Below are 19,602 nucleotides of genomic sequence, written 5' to 3'. Positions count from 1 at the left end.
ATTTGAAGACATATTAACCAAGAATTTTCCAAAAATGGCTAATAGCAAACCTCAGATCCAAGAAACTAGGATAATTTATCCAAAGATGGTTAAGTATCAAAAAGCAAAACAAAGACACACCTGGACATATCATATTTAAGTCAAAGTTAAAGAGAAATTCTTAAAAGCAGCCAGAAAAAAAACCTGACAGATTCCATATAGACATATTTTCTTTTTTAATTGCTCTTCAGATTGCTTTTTTTAAAAAACAAATTGAAAGTTTGTGGCAACTCAGCACTGTTAGTTAATGGTTAGCACTTTGTAGTAAGAACATTTTTAATTATTTATTCATTTGGCTGCACTGGGTCTTAGTTGCAGCATGCAGCATCTTCAATCTTAGTGGAGACATCAGATCAGATCAGTCTCTCAGTCGTGTCCGACTCTTTGCAACCCCATGAATCGCAGCACGCCAGGCCTCCCTGTCCATCACAAACTCCCGGAGTTCACTCAGACTCACATCCATCGAGTCAGTGATGCCATCCAGTCATCTCACCCTCTGTCATCCCCTTCTCCTCCTGCCCCCAATCCCTCCCAGCATCAGAGTCTTTTCCAACGAGTCAACTCTTCGCATGAGGTGGCCAAAGTACTGGAGTTTCAGCTTTAGCATCATTCCTTCCAAAGAAATCCCAGGGCTGATCTCCTTCACAATGGACTGGTTGGATCTCTTTGCAGTCCAAGGGACTCTCAAGAGTCTTCTCCAACACCACAGTTCAAAAGCATCAATTCTTTGGCACTCAAGCCTTCTTCACAGTCCAACTCTCACATCCATACATGACAACAGGAAAAACCATAGCCTTGACTAGATGGACCTTTGTTGGCAAAGTAATGTCTCTGCTTTTGAATATGCTATCTAGGTTGGTCACGACTTTCCTTCCAAGGAGTAAGCGTCTTTTAATTTCATGGCTGCAGTCACCATCTGCACTGATTTTGGAGCCCAGAAAAATAAAGTCTGACACTGTTTCCCCATCTATTTCCCATGAAGTGATGGGACCAGATGCCATGATCTTCGTTTTCTGAATGTTGAGCTTTAAGCCAACTTTTTCACTCTCCACTTTCACTTTCATCAAGAGGCTTTGGAGTTCCTCTTCACTTTCTGCCATAAGGGTGGTGTCATCTGCATATCTGAGATTATTGATATTTCTCCTGGCAATCTTGATTCCAGCTTGTGCTTCCTCCAGCCCAGCATTTCTCATGATGTACTCTGCACATAAGTTAAATAAGCAGGGTGACAATATACAGCCTTGATGAACTCCTTTTCCTATTTGGAACCAGTCTGTTGTTCCATGTCCAGTTCTAACTGTTGCTTCCTGACCTGCATACAGATTTCTCAAGAGGCAGATCAGGTGGTCTGGTATTCCCATCTCTTTCAGAATTTTCCACAGTTGATTGTGATCCACACAGTCAAAGGCTTTGGCATAGTTAATAAAGCAGAAATAGATGTTTTTCTGGAACTCTCTTGCTTTTTCGATGATCCAGCGGATGTTGGCAATTTGATCTCTGGTTCCTCTGCCTTTTCTAAAACCAGCTTGAACATCAGGAAGTTCACGGTTCACACATTGCTGAATAGGATCTCCTAATTGCAGCATACAAACTCTTAGTGGTGGCATGTGGGATCTAGTTCCCCAACCAGGGATTGAACCGAGGCCCCCTGAGTTGGAAGCACAGAATCTTAGCCACTGGACCTTCAGGCAAGTCCCGGTAATAACGCCTTTTTAAATTAAGGTATGTAGAGGACTTCCCTGGTCGTCCAGTGGCTAAAACTCCACGATCTCAAAGCAGGGGGCTTGGATTCGATTCTTGGTTTTGGAACAAGATCCCACATGATGCAACTAAGAGTTCACAGGCTCCAACCAGAAGATCCTGTGTGTGGGCTCAGTCAGGAAGTCGAGTCTGACTCTATGACCCCATGGACTGGAGCCCACCAGGCTCTTCCATCTATGGAATTTTCCAGGTGAGAATACCAGAGTGGGTTGCCATTTCCTCCTCCAAGGAATCTTCTTGACCCAGGGATAGAACCCAAGTCTCTTGCATTGGCAGGTAGATTCTTTACCAATGAGCAACCAGGCACGGCCCTGCCACAACTAAAGATTCCACACGCTGCAACTAGGATCAAAGATCTTGCCTGCTGCAACTAAGACCCAGCACAGCCAAATAAATAAATATTTTAAAAGTAAGTAAAGTTATATACATTTTTTTAGGCATAACACTATTGCAGACTTAATAGACTGCAGTATAAAGGTAAACAAATTTATATGAATTGAGAAAACAAAAAATTCATGTGACTTGCTTTATTGCAGTGATGTGGAACTGAATGCTATTTCGGAGGTTTGCCTGTACAGAGGACTCAACATTAAAAAAAATCACAATTTCTCATCAGAAACTATATAAGCTGGAAGGCAATGTAGTGACATCTTTAAAAAAAGAAAAAACTACCAATCCAGTATTCTATACCCAGCAAATATATCTCACCAAAAAAAAAAAAAGTGAAATAAAAACCTTATCAAACAAAAACAGAGAATGCATTACCAGTAGTACTATACTACAATAAAAAATTTTAAAGACGTTCTTCAGGTAGAAGGGATACCAGACAGAAATGTGGATCTACACAAAGAAATAAAGATCTCTGGGAGTGGTTAAAATGAAGAGAACTATAAAGACATTTTACCTTACTTTTAATCAATCTAAAAGATAATTAATTGTCTAAACCAAAAAGACCAGAAAAGTTTTGTGAACTTATAGGATATGTAAAAGTAAAATATGACATTAATAGCATAAAAGATGAGATGATGAAATTGTTGATGGAAGTATAGTTTTAAGGATCTTACCTTACACACAAAGCAGTGGAATATATTTAAAAGTTCACTGTGATTCACTCAATAAGTTTATTTGAGCCTCCTCCTTCCCTGTTTAGTATGATACGTCCATCTGCATTACACATTAACCAGACCACCTCAAAGGTAGGAATGCTTACTTGCGATAAAAATCTGTTTTCTTTTGATTCGAGCAATGTAACTTCTTAAAAGAGTAATGTTCTTTCTCAACTCTGTAAGAGGTCATGATGACTTGAGGTTCACTCTGCACATGCTTAGTTGAACTACTGTGGACTTGGTGAACTTTATGTCAGTATGTCATTTTGATAAATGATCCTCTGTCTCAAAAATGGACAAGAGATTGTCATATTGACTGAAGTAGTCAGAAGAGTGTCTAATATCCCTTATATATGTGGAATCTAAAAAGAAATGATACAAATAAACTTACAAAACAGAAAAAGACTCAACAGACTTGGAGAACAAACTTGGTTTGGTTGCTGAGGGGAAGGGATAGTTAGGGAGTTTGGGATGGACATGTACACAGTGCTGTGTTTAAAATGGATAACCAACAAGGACCTATTGGATAGCATAGGGAACTCTGCTCAGTGTTATGCAGCAGCCTGGATGGGAGGGGAGTTTGGGGGAGAATGGATACATGTATTTGTATGGCTGAGTCCCTTTGCTGTTCATTTGAAACTATCACAAAATTGTTAATCAGCTATGCTGCTGTTACGTCACTTTAGTCGTGTCCGACTCTGTGCGACCCCATAGACGGCAGCCCACCAGGCTTCCCGTCCCTGGGATTCTCCAGGCAAGAACACTGGAGTGGGTTGCCATTTCCTTCTCCAGTTAATCAGCTATACTCCAATACAAAATAAAAAGTTCAAAAACAAGTATATGACTATTCCTTCAACATCTAATAGGCAGAACAGTTCTCAGAGCTCCTAAGTCTGTCTCTTGGGTTATAATCCTCAGGTTGGCTCAAATAAAATTTTCTTAACTTGACTGTTAATTGAATTTTCACCAACAATAGCTAGATCAAAACAAAAAGAAGAGGGACTCTCCTGGCAGTCCAGTGGTTAAGACTGGACTTAACCAGGGAGCAGGGAGCATGGATTCAATCCCTGGTTGGGAAACTAAGATCCTGCATGACATGCAGCACAGTGGGGAAAAAAAAGTAACAGGATAAGAAAAGATTCCTTGCACACATTAATCAAAAGAAAGCTGGATTGATTAATATCAAAGTAGACTGAACAAAAAAAATTACCAGGGATAAAGTGTGACATTACATAATGTCACTGCAATAAATGACAATGATAAATGTATCAAATCACCAGAACACGTAACAATCCTAAATGCTTATGCACAAAAGAACTTCAAAATATAAGAACCCCAAGTTGATAAAACTGAAAGAAAAGATAGGTAAAATCCACAATAGTAGCTCAAGAATTCAGGATTCTTTTCTCAGGTGACAAGACACGTACATAGAAAACCAGTGAAGATGCAGAAAAACAACCACACTACCAACAAACCTGACCCAGTTAGTAGTTACAGAAAACTCTACCACTAACAGTACAATAGTCATTAAAGTACATAAAAAACATCCTCAAGGTATAACATATCCTTGGCCATAAAATAAAACAAAACTTTTATTTTTTATTTTTAGCTGTGCTGCGTCTTCTGCTACAAGCAGGCTTTCTCTAATTGCAGTGAGTGGGGGCCACTCTTCGTCACAGTGTGCAGGCTTCTCATTGGGGTGGTTTATCTTGTCGCTGAGCATGGACAGTAGCTGCCCCAGGTATGTGGAATCCTCCCAGGACTGAAGCGAGTCCTATGCATTGGCAAGTGGACCACTGGACCTCCAGGGAAATACAAGTCAACAAGGTTTAAAGAACTGAATTATGTAACAAAGTATATTCTTTAACCAAAACAGAATTAAACTAGAATTCAGTAATAGACAAAGATCTAGAAAATCCCCAATGTTTAGAAATTAAACAACAAATTTCTAAACAACTAACAGGTGAAAAAGAAAGTCACAAGGGAAGTTTAAAAAACTGAATGGAAATGAAAAACAAAACATACCAGAATTTAAGGGATGCAGCTAGAGCAGTATTTAGAGGACAGTTACAGGATTAAAATCAATGTCAGTAATAATGGGAGAGACATTACTACAGATGCTACAGACATTAAAAAGTTACTCTTTTGCAATTAAAAAAATAATAACCACTAGCTACACTAATTAAGGAGAAAAAGGAGCAATCTCAAATACACATAAATAAGCAAAGTGGGAAATATCAAATACGAGAGAAAAAAAGATGAAATAATGGGGAAAAGATTCCATCTTCATAGCAATAAATTACTACAGAACAATAATATAAAAACGCAAATATTTATGAAAAAACTTACAAAGTGCTCCTAAGGGGAAAAAAAATGAAAGACTTGAACAAATGGGAACGCTTATAGTAAGAACCAACATTATAAAGGTGTCCATCCCCCCTAATTAAATGTAACCATCAACTGGATCACAGAAGCACGAACAGATTTTTTAAATATAATTTATTCTAAAGTATCAGTGGGAATCATCAGCAAAGGTGTATAATCTCAAAATGGTGAAGGTTTTGGGGTGTCCAATAAAGGAAGAGCAGTAACTCAACCACAGAAAAAACCGTAACGCCTCCACGGTAAAAACTACTGGTGAGCAAAATTAAGAGGCAAAATAAAAAATGTTTGTCGTTCGTGTGACAGAACCAGCTGGCTGCGCCACCTCGGGTAAGCGCGGGAACGAGCGAAGACGCAGGAGAGGGCGCGCCTCGGGGAGCCCCGGCTGAGGGGCCCGGCGGGGAGGTCGCGGCGTCGCCTTCCGCGCGGCCCGCGCCTCGCCAGGGCGCTCCGGCCGCCCTCCTCGGCGAGGCTGCGGCCGTGGCGCACGCGGCGCCCGCGCGCTCTGAGGCGCGCCCGGCCCCGCCCCGGCCTCGCCCCGCACCGCCCTCCGGGTCACGCGCGCGCCCGCCCGCCGGCTCCCAGAGCGCGGCGGCGCAGCCGGAGACCTCCGCGGCCGGTCGGAGGCGCCCCGCCGGACAAAGAGAGGGAGGCCGGCCCGCGCCGCCGCCCGCCGCCGCGCCGTCCCCGCCCCCGCACGTCTGGCCGGGCGGCCCCGCCGGCCCCGCGCCGCCGACAGCGCCGGGCCGCCGCCGACGCCGCCCCGAGGGTCGCCGCCCCGAGGGGCTCCGAAGTTTGGGCTCCCGCCGCGCGCGGGCACGAGCCCACCCCTCGTCCCCTGCCCCTCGGCCCCCGCGGCCCCGCGGGGCGGCCTGGCAGGCCCCCTCCTACCTGGAGGGGCACAGCCTCCGCTCGTGGCACAGGGCCAGGCTGGGTCACGGTGGGAAGACCGGGGCCCTGTCACCTACTCGCGGCTGCAGGTGGGGGAAGGGCGGCCACCGGCGCGCTCGCAGCAGTGCGCATGCGCACATGCAAGGGGCTGCACGCCGTCCCAGGGTCCTCCGAGGGGTGGTCCGTCAAACTTCGGGACTACATTTCCCATAAGCCCGCAGGGCCACACCGTAGGGACTCTCAGGAAAGTTTTCACCTTGTTCAGCCGATCGGATGAGTGTTGACCATGATAATCCCTTGGCCTGGACCTCATTTCCACCAAAGGGAGTATGAGTTACAATCACCACCTCCCCCAAAATAGGAATCCTGGCTTTTAAAGGTTACACAGGTAATCTATGATCACAGCATTTGAATTAGAAAATATGTATAAAATAGAGCAAATATCACCCATGATCTCACCTTTCAAAGATAACTATATATAACATATTAAGTTACCTTTCTGATACTAAAAATAAATAAAACTGGCCATAAAGGTACCATGTGCTGTTAGTAGGGTTTTTTTTTTTTTTTTTTAAGTTTTGGATTTACAGTAAAATTTGAGGAGAAAGTTCCAATGTACCACGTGTGCCCACACATGAATGGCCTCCCCCACTATCAACACCCAGTACCAGAGTGGTATATTTGTTACAATTAAATGTACACTGACAAGACACCCAAAGTCCATAGTTTACATTAGGGTTCACGCTGGGTGTTGAACGTTCTATGGGTTTTGACAAACATACAGTGACATGTATCCACCACCATAGTATCACACAGTAGTTTTACTGCACACAAATTCCCCTGTGCTCCATCTATTCCTCCTTCCCTCCCTCTCCCTAAGTCCCCGAAAGTCACTGACCTTTGTACTGTACCGCTAGGATTATTACCGAGTCCAAGCTGCACGGAAGACCAATAAGTCAACGAATAAGTTGTTGGGGCAAGGAATAGCCACTGAACTGGGAAAGCAAGCAGACCAAGAAGATGATAAACTCATGTCCCAAAGAACCATCTTGCCTACTTTCTGATTCGGGCATCCTTTATACATCCCATAAAAGGGGAGGGAGTGGAGTCAAACAGTTCCAGGTTCCCGGCAGCCTCTGGAGGGGATATGTTAATTTCTTCTTCGTGCAGTTATTCACAGGTGGGCCTGGTCAAGGTGCTTCCAGTGAGCTGAAGAAAGGTATTTTAGCCTAATGCACATGACCTGGGAAGCAGGGTTCCCAGAGATGGGTGATTATGTATAATGTAAGCTTTGAGGCAATATCCCTTTAGTGATTAACTTGTAATAGAATACAAAATTTCTTCCCTATTAACAGTTGTCTTTTTCAGAATGTCATATAGTTAGAATCATTCAGTTTGTAGCCTTTTTAAGTTGGTTTCTTTCACTTGCTGCTGCTGCTGCTAAGTCACTTCAGTTGTGTCCGACTCTGTGTGACCCCATAGACGACAGCCCACCAGGCTCCCCTGTCCCTGGGATTCTCCAGGCAAGAACACTGGAGTGGGTTGCCATTTCCTCCTCCAATGCATGAAAGTGAAAAGTGAAAGTGAAGTCGCTCAGTCGTGCCCGACTCTGAGCGGCCCCATGGACTGCAGCCTTCCAGGCTCCTCCGTCCATGGGATTTTCCAGGCAGAAGTACTGGAGTGGGGTGCCATTGCCTTCTCCATTCTTTGACTTAGTAATATGCATTTAAAGTTCCTCCATGTCTTTTCATGGCTTGTCAGCTCATTTCTTTTTAGCACTGAATAATATTTCATTGTCTGCATGTACCACCATTTTATCTACCCATTCAGCAACTGAAAGACATCTTGGCTGCTTCCAAGTTTTGACAATTATAAAAGCTTCTATAAACATCCCTGTGCAGTGTTTTGCATGGAAATAAAATGTTTCTCATTTGTGTAAATGTCAAGGAACACAATGATTAGGTTGTATAGTGAGAATATAGCCTTGTAGAAAACTGCCAGACTGTCTTCCAGACTGGCTGTACCATTTTGCATCCCCACCAGCAATGAATGAGAGTTCCTGTTGCTTCACATCCCTGTCAGCTTTTGCTGTTGTCAGTGTTGTGGACTTTGGCCATACTCATAGGTGTGTAGTGGAGCAACCAGTTTTCAATTAAACAATATACGGTCTCAAAATCTACTGTTATTGAACCAGACCTGGGTCTGTATGCACACACTGAAGCCAATGTGTGATGCCAGGTTGTGGTAAACAGAAGTGCAGAGTTTATGGCAAGGCCAAGCAAGGTGTAGGGTCAGATACTGCTTCAAAGAATGGAATTCCCTGATGTCTTTCAGGGAAAATTTTTTAAAGACAGGATGGGGCTTCCCTGGTGGTCTAGTGGTTGAGAGTGCACCTGCCAATGCAGGGGACGTGGGTTTGACCCCTGGTTCGGGAAGATCCCATATGCTGTGGAACAACTGTAGCCATGCACCACAGCTACTGAGCCAGGGCTCTAGAGCCTCTAGCCTCAACTACTGAAACCCGAGCGCCTGAGAGCCTGTGCGCCACAACTAGTGAAGCCACCACAATGAGAAGCCCACACGCGTTTAGAGAGCAGCCCCCGCCCTCAGCAACTAGAGAAAGCCACACGCAGCAATGAAGACCCCCACAGCCAAAAATATATAAACAAATCAATCTTAAAAAAGCAAAGACAGGGTGAAGGAGAAGGTTGTGGGGTAATCAGCTCATGGACATTTTTATGATTGACTGGTGATGAAGTAATCAGGAGTCTCCCTTGATTGACTCACCAACCTTCTGGTTTCAACTGGTCTGGGGTCTACATGTTTGTGGTCAATATTTAGTTAACTTCTTCTATCTGGTGGAGGTTTCAAGAAGTAGCTCAAGGATATGGTTCACAATATTATCTACAGCCCTTGAGGAGTAACTAAAGGTCCCTGAATTTGTCTAATGGTTAAACAATTACTATTTTGACTTGCTTGACTCTGTTTTTATGTTTGTATTTCTTGGATTAAATTTGCTCCTTGAACCTTGGGGAAGGCCTACAAGACAAAAGTTTTCTTCAAGCAAGAGGCAGGCAGAGGGGACTTCCATGATGATCCAATGTTAGGAATCCACCTTGCAAAACAGGGGATATAGGTTCGATCCGTGGTAGGGAACTAAGACCCCACATGCAACCAAGCCTGAGCCCATCTGCTTGCCCCAACGAAAGATCCAGCATCAAGACCAAAGACCCCGTATGCTGCAATTAAAAGACCCGATGCAACTAAAGAAATATTTTTAAAATGTTTTCTCTTTACTCAAAATCAAAGAAAAGCAATATGATAACATATGTAATATCATTTTGACCTATCAGTTTGGACAATTTTTAAAAGAGTAAGGATACCCAGGGTTGGAACAACTTGGCAAAAAAAAGTTTTTAATGTGTATTCATTCATTTATTTTATTATTTATTTTTGGCTGTGATGGTTCTTCGTTGCTACACATGGGCTTTCTCTAGTTGCGGTGAGCCGGGTCCTCACCGAGGTGGCTTCTCTTGTTATAGAGCGCCGGCTCTAGGCTTACGGGCTCAGTAGTTGTGGCTCACAGGCTCCAGAGCAAAGGCTTAATAGTTGCGGCTCACAGGCTTAGTTACTGTGCCACGGCATGCGGGATCCTCCCAGACCAGGGATTGAACTGGTGTCCCTTGCACTAAAGGCAGATTCTTAACCACTGGACCACCAGGGAAGCCCCGAAAAAAAATTTTTATGCAATTCTGGTAGGACTATAATACATAAAATCTTTCTGAAGGCCTTATTGTATCAAAAGTTAAAAATTTTAAATTATAGATTTTAATCTTGTACTACGATGTATATACATGAATGTTCTCACATCGCAGCCTATATCTGCTACGAAACACTGGAAAAATCTAAAAATCTTTCAGTAGATGTAATTAAAATAATCATAATATGTAAATGGAATTTGGGGAGACATTGAAAATGATAATGCATACTAACTCCATTCGGCTTCTCTGGTAGCTCAGTGGTAAAGAATCCACCTGCCAATGCAGGAAACTTGGGTTCAATCTCTGGGTCGGGAAGATCCGCTGGAGAAGGAAATGGCAGCCTACTCCAGTATTCTTGCCTGGGAAGTCATATTGACAGAGGAGTCTGGCAGTCTACAGTCTATGGGGTTGCAAAGAGTTGGACAGGGCTGAGCAATTGAGCACACACACATATGCTAACTCCATGGGGGAGGTGTCTAATGCATTCAGAAATGAAAACTGCAGATCACACAGATTATGTAGAGTGTGAGCCTATTTTTGTAAAAAATTATACATATTTTAAAAAGACTACTTAAATGTATAAAAAGAATAAATACACACTCTTCCCCCAATGAGTTAAATTCCACACACATGAGTTAAATTCCCGACTGCCTTATGCAACAACGTAGAGTACTGTGTGTGGGGTTGTTTCTGAAGACCTTGCACATTATTCTTTATTAATTTCCTCTTAGGAATAAAGGGAAAGTGTGGAGGATTAAAAAAAAAACATATTGCAAATTTTAATTTAAATGTTGCCTTTAATTTTTTTGACCTTCCACTAAGGTTTCACACTTTCTCAGTCAACTACCCACCGTGTCCCAGTGGCTGTTGCATCTTCCCAGCATGTTGGAGCATCAACTTCCTTTCCAACAAGCATCGGCACCTCGCAGTAACTACATGCTTGGACGGCGCTGTTATCGGATGCAAAAAGACTTTGTTACGATAGTGACTGTTGAGAGTGGAGCAAATATTCCAAAGCACATAAATAAAGTGTGGTTTGTTCCTGCCTGCATGCGCGCTGAGTCGCTTCAGTCGTGTCCTACTCTTTGGTGACCCTGTGGACCAGAGCCCACCAGGCTCCTCTGCTCCTCTGTCTATGGGTTTGTTCCTAGATACTGGCAAAAAAAATTTATTTTTGTTCATTTGATCAAATGACATTCCCATGGGGCACGGATCCTAGATCATCCAATTTTATCAAACAACTTGTATACTCTGTTACATTAAGATTCATTGGTCTTTCTTGCACTTTGAATGGATCCTTTATCTCAAATCCATGATTTTGTCATATCATACCCTGGTCACTTGAAAAATACTGGCTTACTGAGTCCTAAAGATCTTTAAAATGTTGATACATTTTACTGCATAGTATCAAATGACCATAATAATATCACCACTGGTCTCAACAGAAAAGCTTTCGTAAGTTTTGGGAAGCAGAATCAGGTTTTTGCCAACATTCAAATTTTCACTTGAAAGATAATTTTACCATTGAGGAACAACTTGTAGTCACTTGTTTTTCTTGAAATGACAGCTCACTTCATTCATTTTTGAGAAAATGTCTGCCAAACACCCAGCCTTCGATTGACTGTAAGCCATTCAAGTAAAAATATTTCATGAGAAAAGCAGCTAGTTCAACTCATGACTCAAACAAGAGCACAAGTGGTTTTCCTGGAGACAACATTGCATCTCTGTGTGCAGCACAAGTATTATACTCTGTATGTACTTCCTGTTTCATCGGACAGAATATTGAAAAGGCGAGCGCTGAAAGGTTGAGACAAGCACAATTAATCATTCTTACTGCTCCACTGAAGTCATTCTTTAGTGAAACTGGCGCTTCTTTCCTGTAATTGTGTGAGAGTGCAGACAGCAGGGACCACCAGGAACTTCCCTCGTGGTCTGGTGGTTAGGACTCTGTGCTTCTACTGCACGGGGCATGGGTTCCACCCCTGGTCTGGGAACTGTGACCCTGCATGCCTCAGCATGGCCCGAAAACACTAAAAGAAGGCAGTGACTGCCAGTGCAGTTTGGTGCCACTGTCTGGAACCCCCAGGAGACTCCCCAGCATGTAATTTTTCAAAAGTGACCTTGACCTCCTGGACCCTAGCAAGGGTCTTGGAGACCTCAGGGGTCTGTGGGTCATACTTAATGCACAGTCACTGTGCACTATTATCACACCTAAAAATTTCACAGTATTTCCTAAATACTATTCAAATATCCAGTTGGTGTTCACATTTCCAACTTGTTTCCATGAGCATCATACATTTCTTCAAATTTTTCAAACTCAAGATCCAGTCGGGGACTTCCCTGGTCCAGTGGCTAAGACTCCTAACTCCCAATGCAGTGGGCCCAGGTTTGATCCCCAATCAGGGAACTAGATCCCACGTGATGCAACTGAGAGTGTGCATGCCAAAACTAAAGATCCTGTGCACTCTAAGACCTGGCACAGCCAAATAAATAAATATTTTTTAAAAAATCCAAATGAATCCATGGCCCAGGATTATTGTCTTTTAATACATAGGTCCTTCCTCCAAACCTTTTTTTCCCCTTTGTTACTTATATGCTAAAAACACTGGATTGTCTAATCTGAAGAACTTCCACATGGTCTGGACTGTCTTGATCACCTTATATTTTAATTGTCAATTTTCTCTTCCTTCATCTGAACTTTGAACCTGAGGTCAAGGTTTAATAAGAAATTTTAGCCAAATATTACCAGTGATTCCTTACTCCTTTCCAGGTCTTGAAACAATTCTTTTTCTGAATAAGTTTAATTTTTCCTCCAAGTGTCTTTGTTTTCTACTCCTTTATTCAGCATTCCTGCCATCGTTTATCAAGCACCTGCTGGCGGCAGGCACTGTGCATGGACACTGCTCTGAGTGACCCAGAGCCCTCTCCTTGTGAGCTTCCATTCTACTTGGGGAGACAGGCAATAAACAAGTAAAACAGAGCGTGTCAGATGGCGTTTACTGCTAAGAAGGTCATATCAGGGACTTCCCTGGTGGGCCAGTGCTTAGGATCTGCAATTCCACTGCAGGGGCAAGGGTTTGATCCCTGGTCAGGGAGCTAAGATTCTACACACCACTTGGCACGCCCCCCACAAAAGTTGTATCAGGAGCTTGTGGAGGGGTGTGTTTTTGAGCAGAATGGCTAGTGAAGGCTTTACTCAGCAGGTTAGGTTTGAGCCAAGACTCTCTTAGACTCCATAATTCCTATAATCATAACTCTAAGACTCCATAATCAGACCCCTACCGATGGATATTCCTTCCTTGTATTATTTCCAGTGTCTGACAACACCACTCCATCTGGTCCCCAATTTCTCCCAGCCAGTTGACCAGCCTCCCTCTTTTTTATAGCTGAGATGATGGAAAAGGAATGATATCTAATCACAAGCTTTTCCCTCCTTGTTTAGGGCTCTGAGAAGTGATCTTCAATTTACTTTTTTCAAGGCAAAACTGCAAAGTAGGGGCCCTGCAAAAATTCTTCTAATTTGTAGCAAAGTGAATATATTATGCTATCTTTTCCTTTATTTTTTAAAAAATTATTTGGTTGCATCAGGTTTTCGTTGCAGCACGTGGGATCTTTGTTCCGTTATGGGGGATCTTTTGTTGGAGGTACCGACCCTCTAGCTGTGGCGTCCGGCCTCAGTAGTTGTAGCAACAGGCTTAGTTGCTCTGCAGCAAGGAGTTTCTCAGGCGGCTCAGTGGTAAAAGAATCCACCTGCCAATGCAGGAGACGCAGGACACGCTGGTTCAATCCCTGAGTAGGGAAGATCCCCTGGAGGAGGAAATGGCAACCCACTCCACTCTTCTTGCCCGGAGAATCCCCAGAGGAGCCTGGCGGGCTGCAGTTCACAGGGTTGTAGAGTCAGACACGACAGCACACACGCGCATGCACGTGGGGTCTTAGTTCCCTAACTAGGGATCGCAAGGTGGGTTCTTAACCACTGGACCACCAGGGGAGTTTCTTTCCTTTGTTTTTAACATAAATGAACTCTGGGGAATGGAACTAACCTGAGCCTCAAAAAAATTTTTATCTTACTTGAGTGCTTGACAAGGCCATCTTTATCCTCAATGAACGAAGGGGTCTTACAAGGTCAGTGGCTGAGATCCAGGGATCCTCTGTGCATACGAGGACTGTCTGTCTCATTTGTCACGGCCTTTCCAGCACTGTGCTTGCTGTAGATGAGGAAGGAATGAATGACCGGAGCAGGAAGTAAGGACACTTGAAACCCAGCTACGGCCGGTATCGTGCACGTCTGTCCACCTGAGTGCACCAACAGCTACCTGTGCATCGTGCATCCTGCTGGAGTGGGCAGCTTCCAGCATCACCTGACTTTTCAGGGCTGCCCACCTCAATGGGCCAGCAGTGCCTCCGCAACATACCAGGGTAGGTAGCTGCTCCTCTGGCCCTTCTCTCGGGCTGGCCAGTTCTTGGGATTGCAAAGAACTCCAGCTATTTCCTCGCTCTATCTCCACTTTGTGAAGAGGCACCTAAAGACTACACTAAAAATAGAAGAAAAAAAGATTTCCCTGGTGGCCCAGTGGTAAAGAATCTGCCTTGCAATGCAGAGGACCAGGGTTGGATCCCTGCTCAGAGAACTCAGAATCTAATATCCCACACGCCGCAGAGCAACTAAGCCTGCGCCTCACATCTAGGATGTGTGTACTACATCTAGGAGGTCCCAGATGATGGAACGACGATCCCAAGTGCTGCAACCAAGACAGGAATCAGCCAAAGTAAGTAAATAATCAAACAAATTTTAAAAAAGAATATCCTATTTATCCCACCTTAGGGGAAAAAAATCATAGTCATTCTGAATCAGGTTTAATTTTGGGTACATTGGTTTTTATAGAGAATTTAGAGATAACTGCATATAAGTCAGAAAGACATAGGCTTGAATATTATTGGACACTATTATTCTTTTAAAAAGCAAATATTCTGAACTTGTTTTATTTCTTCTATTTGCCTTAGTCTTTTTTTTATAATATATTTATTTTTAATTGGAGGATAATTGCTTTACAGTGTTGTGTTGGTTTCTGCCATACATCAGCACCGTTCAGCCACAGGTATACACGTCCCCTCCTTCTTGTATCTCCTTCCCACCTCCCACTCCATTCCACCCCTCTAGGTTGTCACTGAGCACCAGGCTGAGCTCCCTGCACTGCACAGCAACTTCCCATTAGCTCTCTGTTTCACACATGGTAATGTATATATTTCAGTGTTACTTCATCCCACCCTCTCCTTCCCCCATTGGACAAAGTATTATTACAAAATAAGCAACTGAATCAAAGCTTCCTCTATTTTAAGAGCAGATCCATAAATATTAACAGAACAGATCAGGACTCCATTGGTCCAAATACCTGTTCACAAATGGAAAAAGCCTGGAGAAGCCAACAAGTTTTAATTCTGACAAAGATAAGCTGTTTATGGCTTCAAAATGATAACATGACTGTTTTAGGGGCTCCCCCAGGCCATGTTCAGGTTCAATTTTTCCTTAGAAGGACTCAGAACTCAGCAAGCTGTTATACTCATGGCTACATTTTACTGCAGTGAAAGGATACAGATTAAAATCAGAAACGGAAACGGCACAAAGGCCAAGGTCCAGAAGACACGAGGCACAAGATTCCAGCTGTCCTCTCTCAGCGGTGTCATGCACACAGCACTTGATCCTCCTAGCAATGGTGTGTGACATCATACGCGGGGTACAGCTAACCCTAAGCTCAGCTGAACCTTGGTATCCAGGGTCTTTACTGGAGGTTGGTTGATCATATGGGCATGTCTGACTGCCTACATAGCTGACCTTAGTCTCCAGCCCCTTCCCATGTCACGCTGATACCCTGGGATCAAAAAAAGGAATACATGTTTATTGTTTTATGCCATGGAGTTTTAGGTGTTTCTTATACTATAGCAACAGCTAACTGATTCAGTGGGGGTAGTAAACAGAGCAACAAAAGTACTTTTTGAAATTAAAGTGTACTGACACAAATCAGATAACCGTTAAGACATACTTTCTCAACACACTGCTGTCAAGCAAACATTTCTGGTTCTAAATGTGACAATGAAGTGTCAGCAATGCTTCTTCTTTAGTTTAAAAAGTGTTTCTTAGGGGATATAAGTATACCTATGGCTGATTCATGTTGAGGTTTGACAGAAAACAGCAAAATTCTGTAAAGCAATTATCCTTCAATAAAAAATAAATTAATTTTAAAAAATGGTTCTTGCATCATTTTCCTTATCGGCTAGATCTTTAACATTTTTTAATTAAAATATTGTTTTAAGTGTAAGAACACTTGGGACTCCCCTGGTGGTCCAGTGGCTAAGACTTGGAGCTCCCAATGCAGGGGACGTGGTCGAGGAACTAGATCCCACATGCCACAGCTAAGAGTTCACATGCTGCCGCTAGAAAAGAAACTTTGTGCCGCAACAAAGGTGGGTGCCGCAACTAAGCCCCAGTGCAGCCAAATAAATTAATTTTTTTTAATGTAGGACACTCAAGATGAGATGTATCTCCTTAGCAGATTTTTTAAGTATACTGTGCAGTAGTGTTTTGCATGAGCACAGTGTGGTACAGTAGATTTCTAGAATTCATTCATTTTGCATAACAGAAATTTTAAACCTGTAATTAGTAACCTACGGGATTAACACATTTAAAAGATGCCATTTCGGGCTTCCCTGGTGGCCCAGTAGTAGGAATCCCCCTTGCCATGCAGGGACACCGGTTAGATCCCTGGCCCAGGAAGATCCCACGTGCTGGGGAGCAACTAAGCCCACGCACCGCAACCACTGCACCTTCGCACCCTAGCACCCTAGCTCCGCAACAGAAGCCCCTGCAGCAAGAAGCCCGAACACCGCACCCGGATAGTAGCTCCCACTCTCTGCACCTAGAGAAAGCCCTGGAGCAGCAACGAAGACCCAGCCCGGCCAAAAATAAGTAAATAAATAACACCATTTTCTTCTAATACTTTCATGATGTCACTTATTTACATTTAAATATTTTATCTCTTTGGTATTTAGATTGGATATGGATTCAACTTTATTTTTCTCCCTGATACCATGTGTTAATAAGTTCATCTTTGCTACACTGACTTTAGGTGCCACCTTTGTCAAACATAAAATATTTGTAATTGGTTATACTTCTGAACTTTCTATTTCTGTTCCACTGGTCTTTCTGTCTATTCATGCAACAATATCACACTTGTTATCATTGTGTTTTATGGTATGTTTAATTACTAGGGTCCAATCCCCCCTCATGAATCCCCTTTTCTATTTGTGTTTTTATTGACAATTTTTTCAGAAAAGTTTTATATTTACCAAATATTGAGCAGATAGCAGAGCTCCATATCTCCCCCCCAACAAGAGTGCACAGTTTTCCTCTATTATTAACATCTTACATTAATTAGTATGGTTCATTTGCTGTAATTAATGAACCAATGCATGTGAGTGCTAAGTTGCTTCAGTCATGTTTGACTCTTTGCGACCCTAATGGGCTACAGCCCTCCAGGCTCCTCTGTCCATGGGATTCTCCAAGAATACGGAGTGGGTTGCCATGCCCTCCTCCAGGGGATCTTCCTGATTCAGGGTTCAAACCCAAATGTCTTATGTCTCCTGCAATGGCAGGCAGGTTTTTTACCAAGGACCACCTGGGAAGCCCAATGAATCAATAATAGTATATTATTAACTAAAAGCCATAGTTTTTCAGACTTCCTTAATTTTACTGACTACTTTTTCTGTTACCAGATTCCATCCAGGAGGCTACATTTAGCCTTCACGTCTCCTTAGGCTTTGCTACAGACTGAATGTTTGTGTCTCCACAAAATTTATAGGTTGAAAACTAACCCCCAATGCAATGGTACTTAAAGGTAGGGTCTTTGCGGGGATGATTACGTTGGGAGGGTGAATCCATCATAAGTGTGCTTAGTCTAGAAAGCTCCCTTGCCCCTTCCACTATGCAAGGACTCATCAAGAAGACAGCTGTCTGATCCAGGAAGTGGTTCTTATCAGACACTAGATCTGCCCATGCCTTGACCATGACACCCCAGCTTCCGGAACTGTGAGAATTAAATATTATGTAAGCCAATAAATGTTGCTGTTAATGGGTTACTGAGCAATGGACTTTAGCAACGAAATCGAATGAACTAAGATGGCCTCCCTTGGTTGTGGCTTTTTCAGACTTTACTTGTTTTTGATTACTTTGACGGCTTTGAGTACTGTCAGGCATTCTGATATTCCCCTATTGGTGAGTGTCTGATGTTTCTGTCATGGTTAGACTGGGGTTATGGGTTTTGGGGAGGAAGGCATTAGAGGTAAAAAGAACCATTTTTATCCTATCCTATCAAGGGCAGTATATTAGCTTCCTCAGGCTGTTATAAGATAAAAAAAGTATCACAAAGTGAGTGACTGAAAACAACACAGACTTGTCCTTTCAGAGTTCTTGATTCTGAAATCAAATTGTTGGCAAGACCATGTAGCATCTGAAACCGACAGTGAGGAATCCTTCGTTGCTTCTTCCCAGCTTCCGAGATGCCAGATGCAGCCCCTTCTCTGCTGCCTCCATGGTCACGTGACATCCTCCTCTCGTCTCAGTGTCTCTTCTCCCCTTCTTATAAGGACACCAGTCACACCGGACTAAAGGCCAACCCTACTCAGTAGGACACCATCTTAAGTGATTATATCTGCGACAACCCACTTTTCAAATATAGTCCGCTCTGAGGTCCTGGGAAGGACGTGAATTTTGAGAGGATTCTATTCAACACAGGACAGGCACCGTCAACAGGATTTGACTGCTGGTGTTGATTTTGATCATCGGACTGGAGTAGCACTTGCCAGCCCTCTCCACTATAACGTGACCCTTCTCCTTTCCCCCTTTCCATACTGTCACTGCGGAAGGAAGTCCCTAGGAGCAGCCCACAATTAGGAAGTGCGAAGTTATGCTTCCGCCCTTTAGGGGGAAAGTTCCACATAATTTATTTACAATTCTTCTGCACAGGAGACTTATCTGTTTTCCCTACTTATTAATTTAGTCAATCAATCCAGTTACACGTAAAGCCAATTCAGAAGTATTAACTTGTCTCCCTGTGGGAAACAACTTGACCGACTCGTGGACAGTGCTTATGGGCAACTCCTTTTGCCTTTAGTCTAACTGAAAACTCCATTCATGTAAATCAGCACCTGTTTCCTCCACCCTCTGCAGAGAGGTCGCTTTATACATTTAGAAAGATAGATTCTCTTGTCACAGTCTTCATTCTTGCCTGGGATCTGCCAACCTCCTAAATGATCTTTTAGAAATCTGCCTCCACTACGGTTCACTCTTGGTGTTGTGAAGTTTTATAGGCTATGAAAAACGTGTAATGTCAGGTATCCACCATATAAGTTATCAGAGTACAGAGGCTAAAGAAATATATTAAGCGACCCCACAAGAATGCAATCATCCAAAAACCAAACGTGGAAAATTCTACAGAACAAACGCCCTAGTTTCTTTAACAAGTAAATGGCACGGGAAAATTGGGGGAGAGGGAAACTGTTGTAGATTAAGAGAGGCTTATGAGACACAATAACCAGTTGCTCTGTGAGGGCTTTCCCTAGATCTTGATTTGAACTAACCAACTGTAAAAGAGACTTTTTTTGATTTT

General features: G+C 43.1%; 1 protein-coding gene across 2 annotated transcripts in view; it reads right to left on the bottom strand.

Moving 5' to 3' along the window:
- Positions 1 to 6,291, bottom strand: part of ZFP1 (ZFP1 zinc finger protein) — a 31,117-nt gene extending 24,826 nt beyond the window's left edge. For both annotated transcript variants that reach the window (XM_024978881.2, XM_024978880.2), the window contains exon 1: positions 6,180 to 6,291. The gene's annotated coding sequence lies outside the window, so the exon portion shown is untranslated. The remainder of the gene's footprint in view (positions 1 to 6,179) is intronic.
- Between the last annotated feature and the right edge of the window lie 13,311 nt (positions 6,292 to 19,602).

Source organism: Bos taurus, chromosome 18 (genome assembly GCF_002263795.3).
Source record: "Bos taurus isolate L1 Dominette 01449 registration number 42190680 breed Hereford chromosome 18, ARS-UCD2.0, whole genome shotgun sequence".
NCBI lineage: Eukaryota > Metazoa > Chordata > Mammalia > Artiodactyla > Bovidae > Bos > Bos taurus.
The sequence above is the reverse complement of the archived record's forward strand: the minus strand, read 5'-3'. Positions and strand labels throughout refer to the sequence as shown.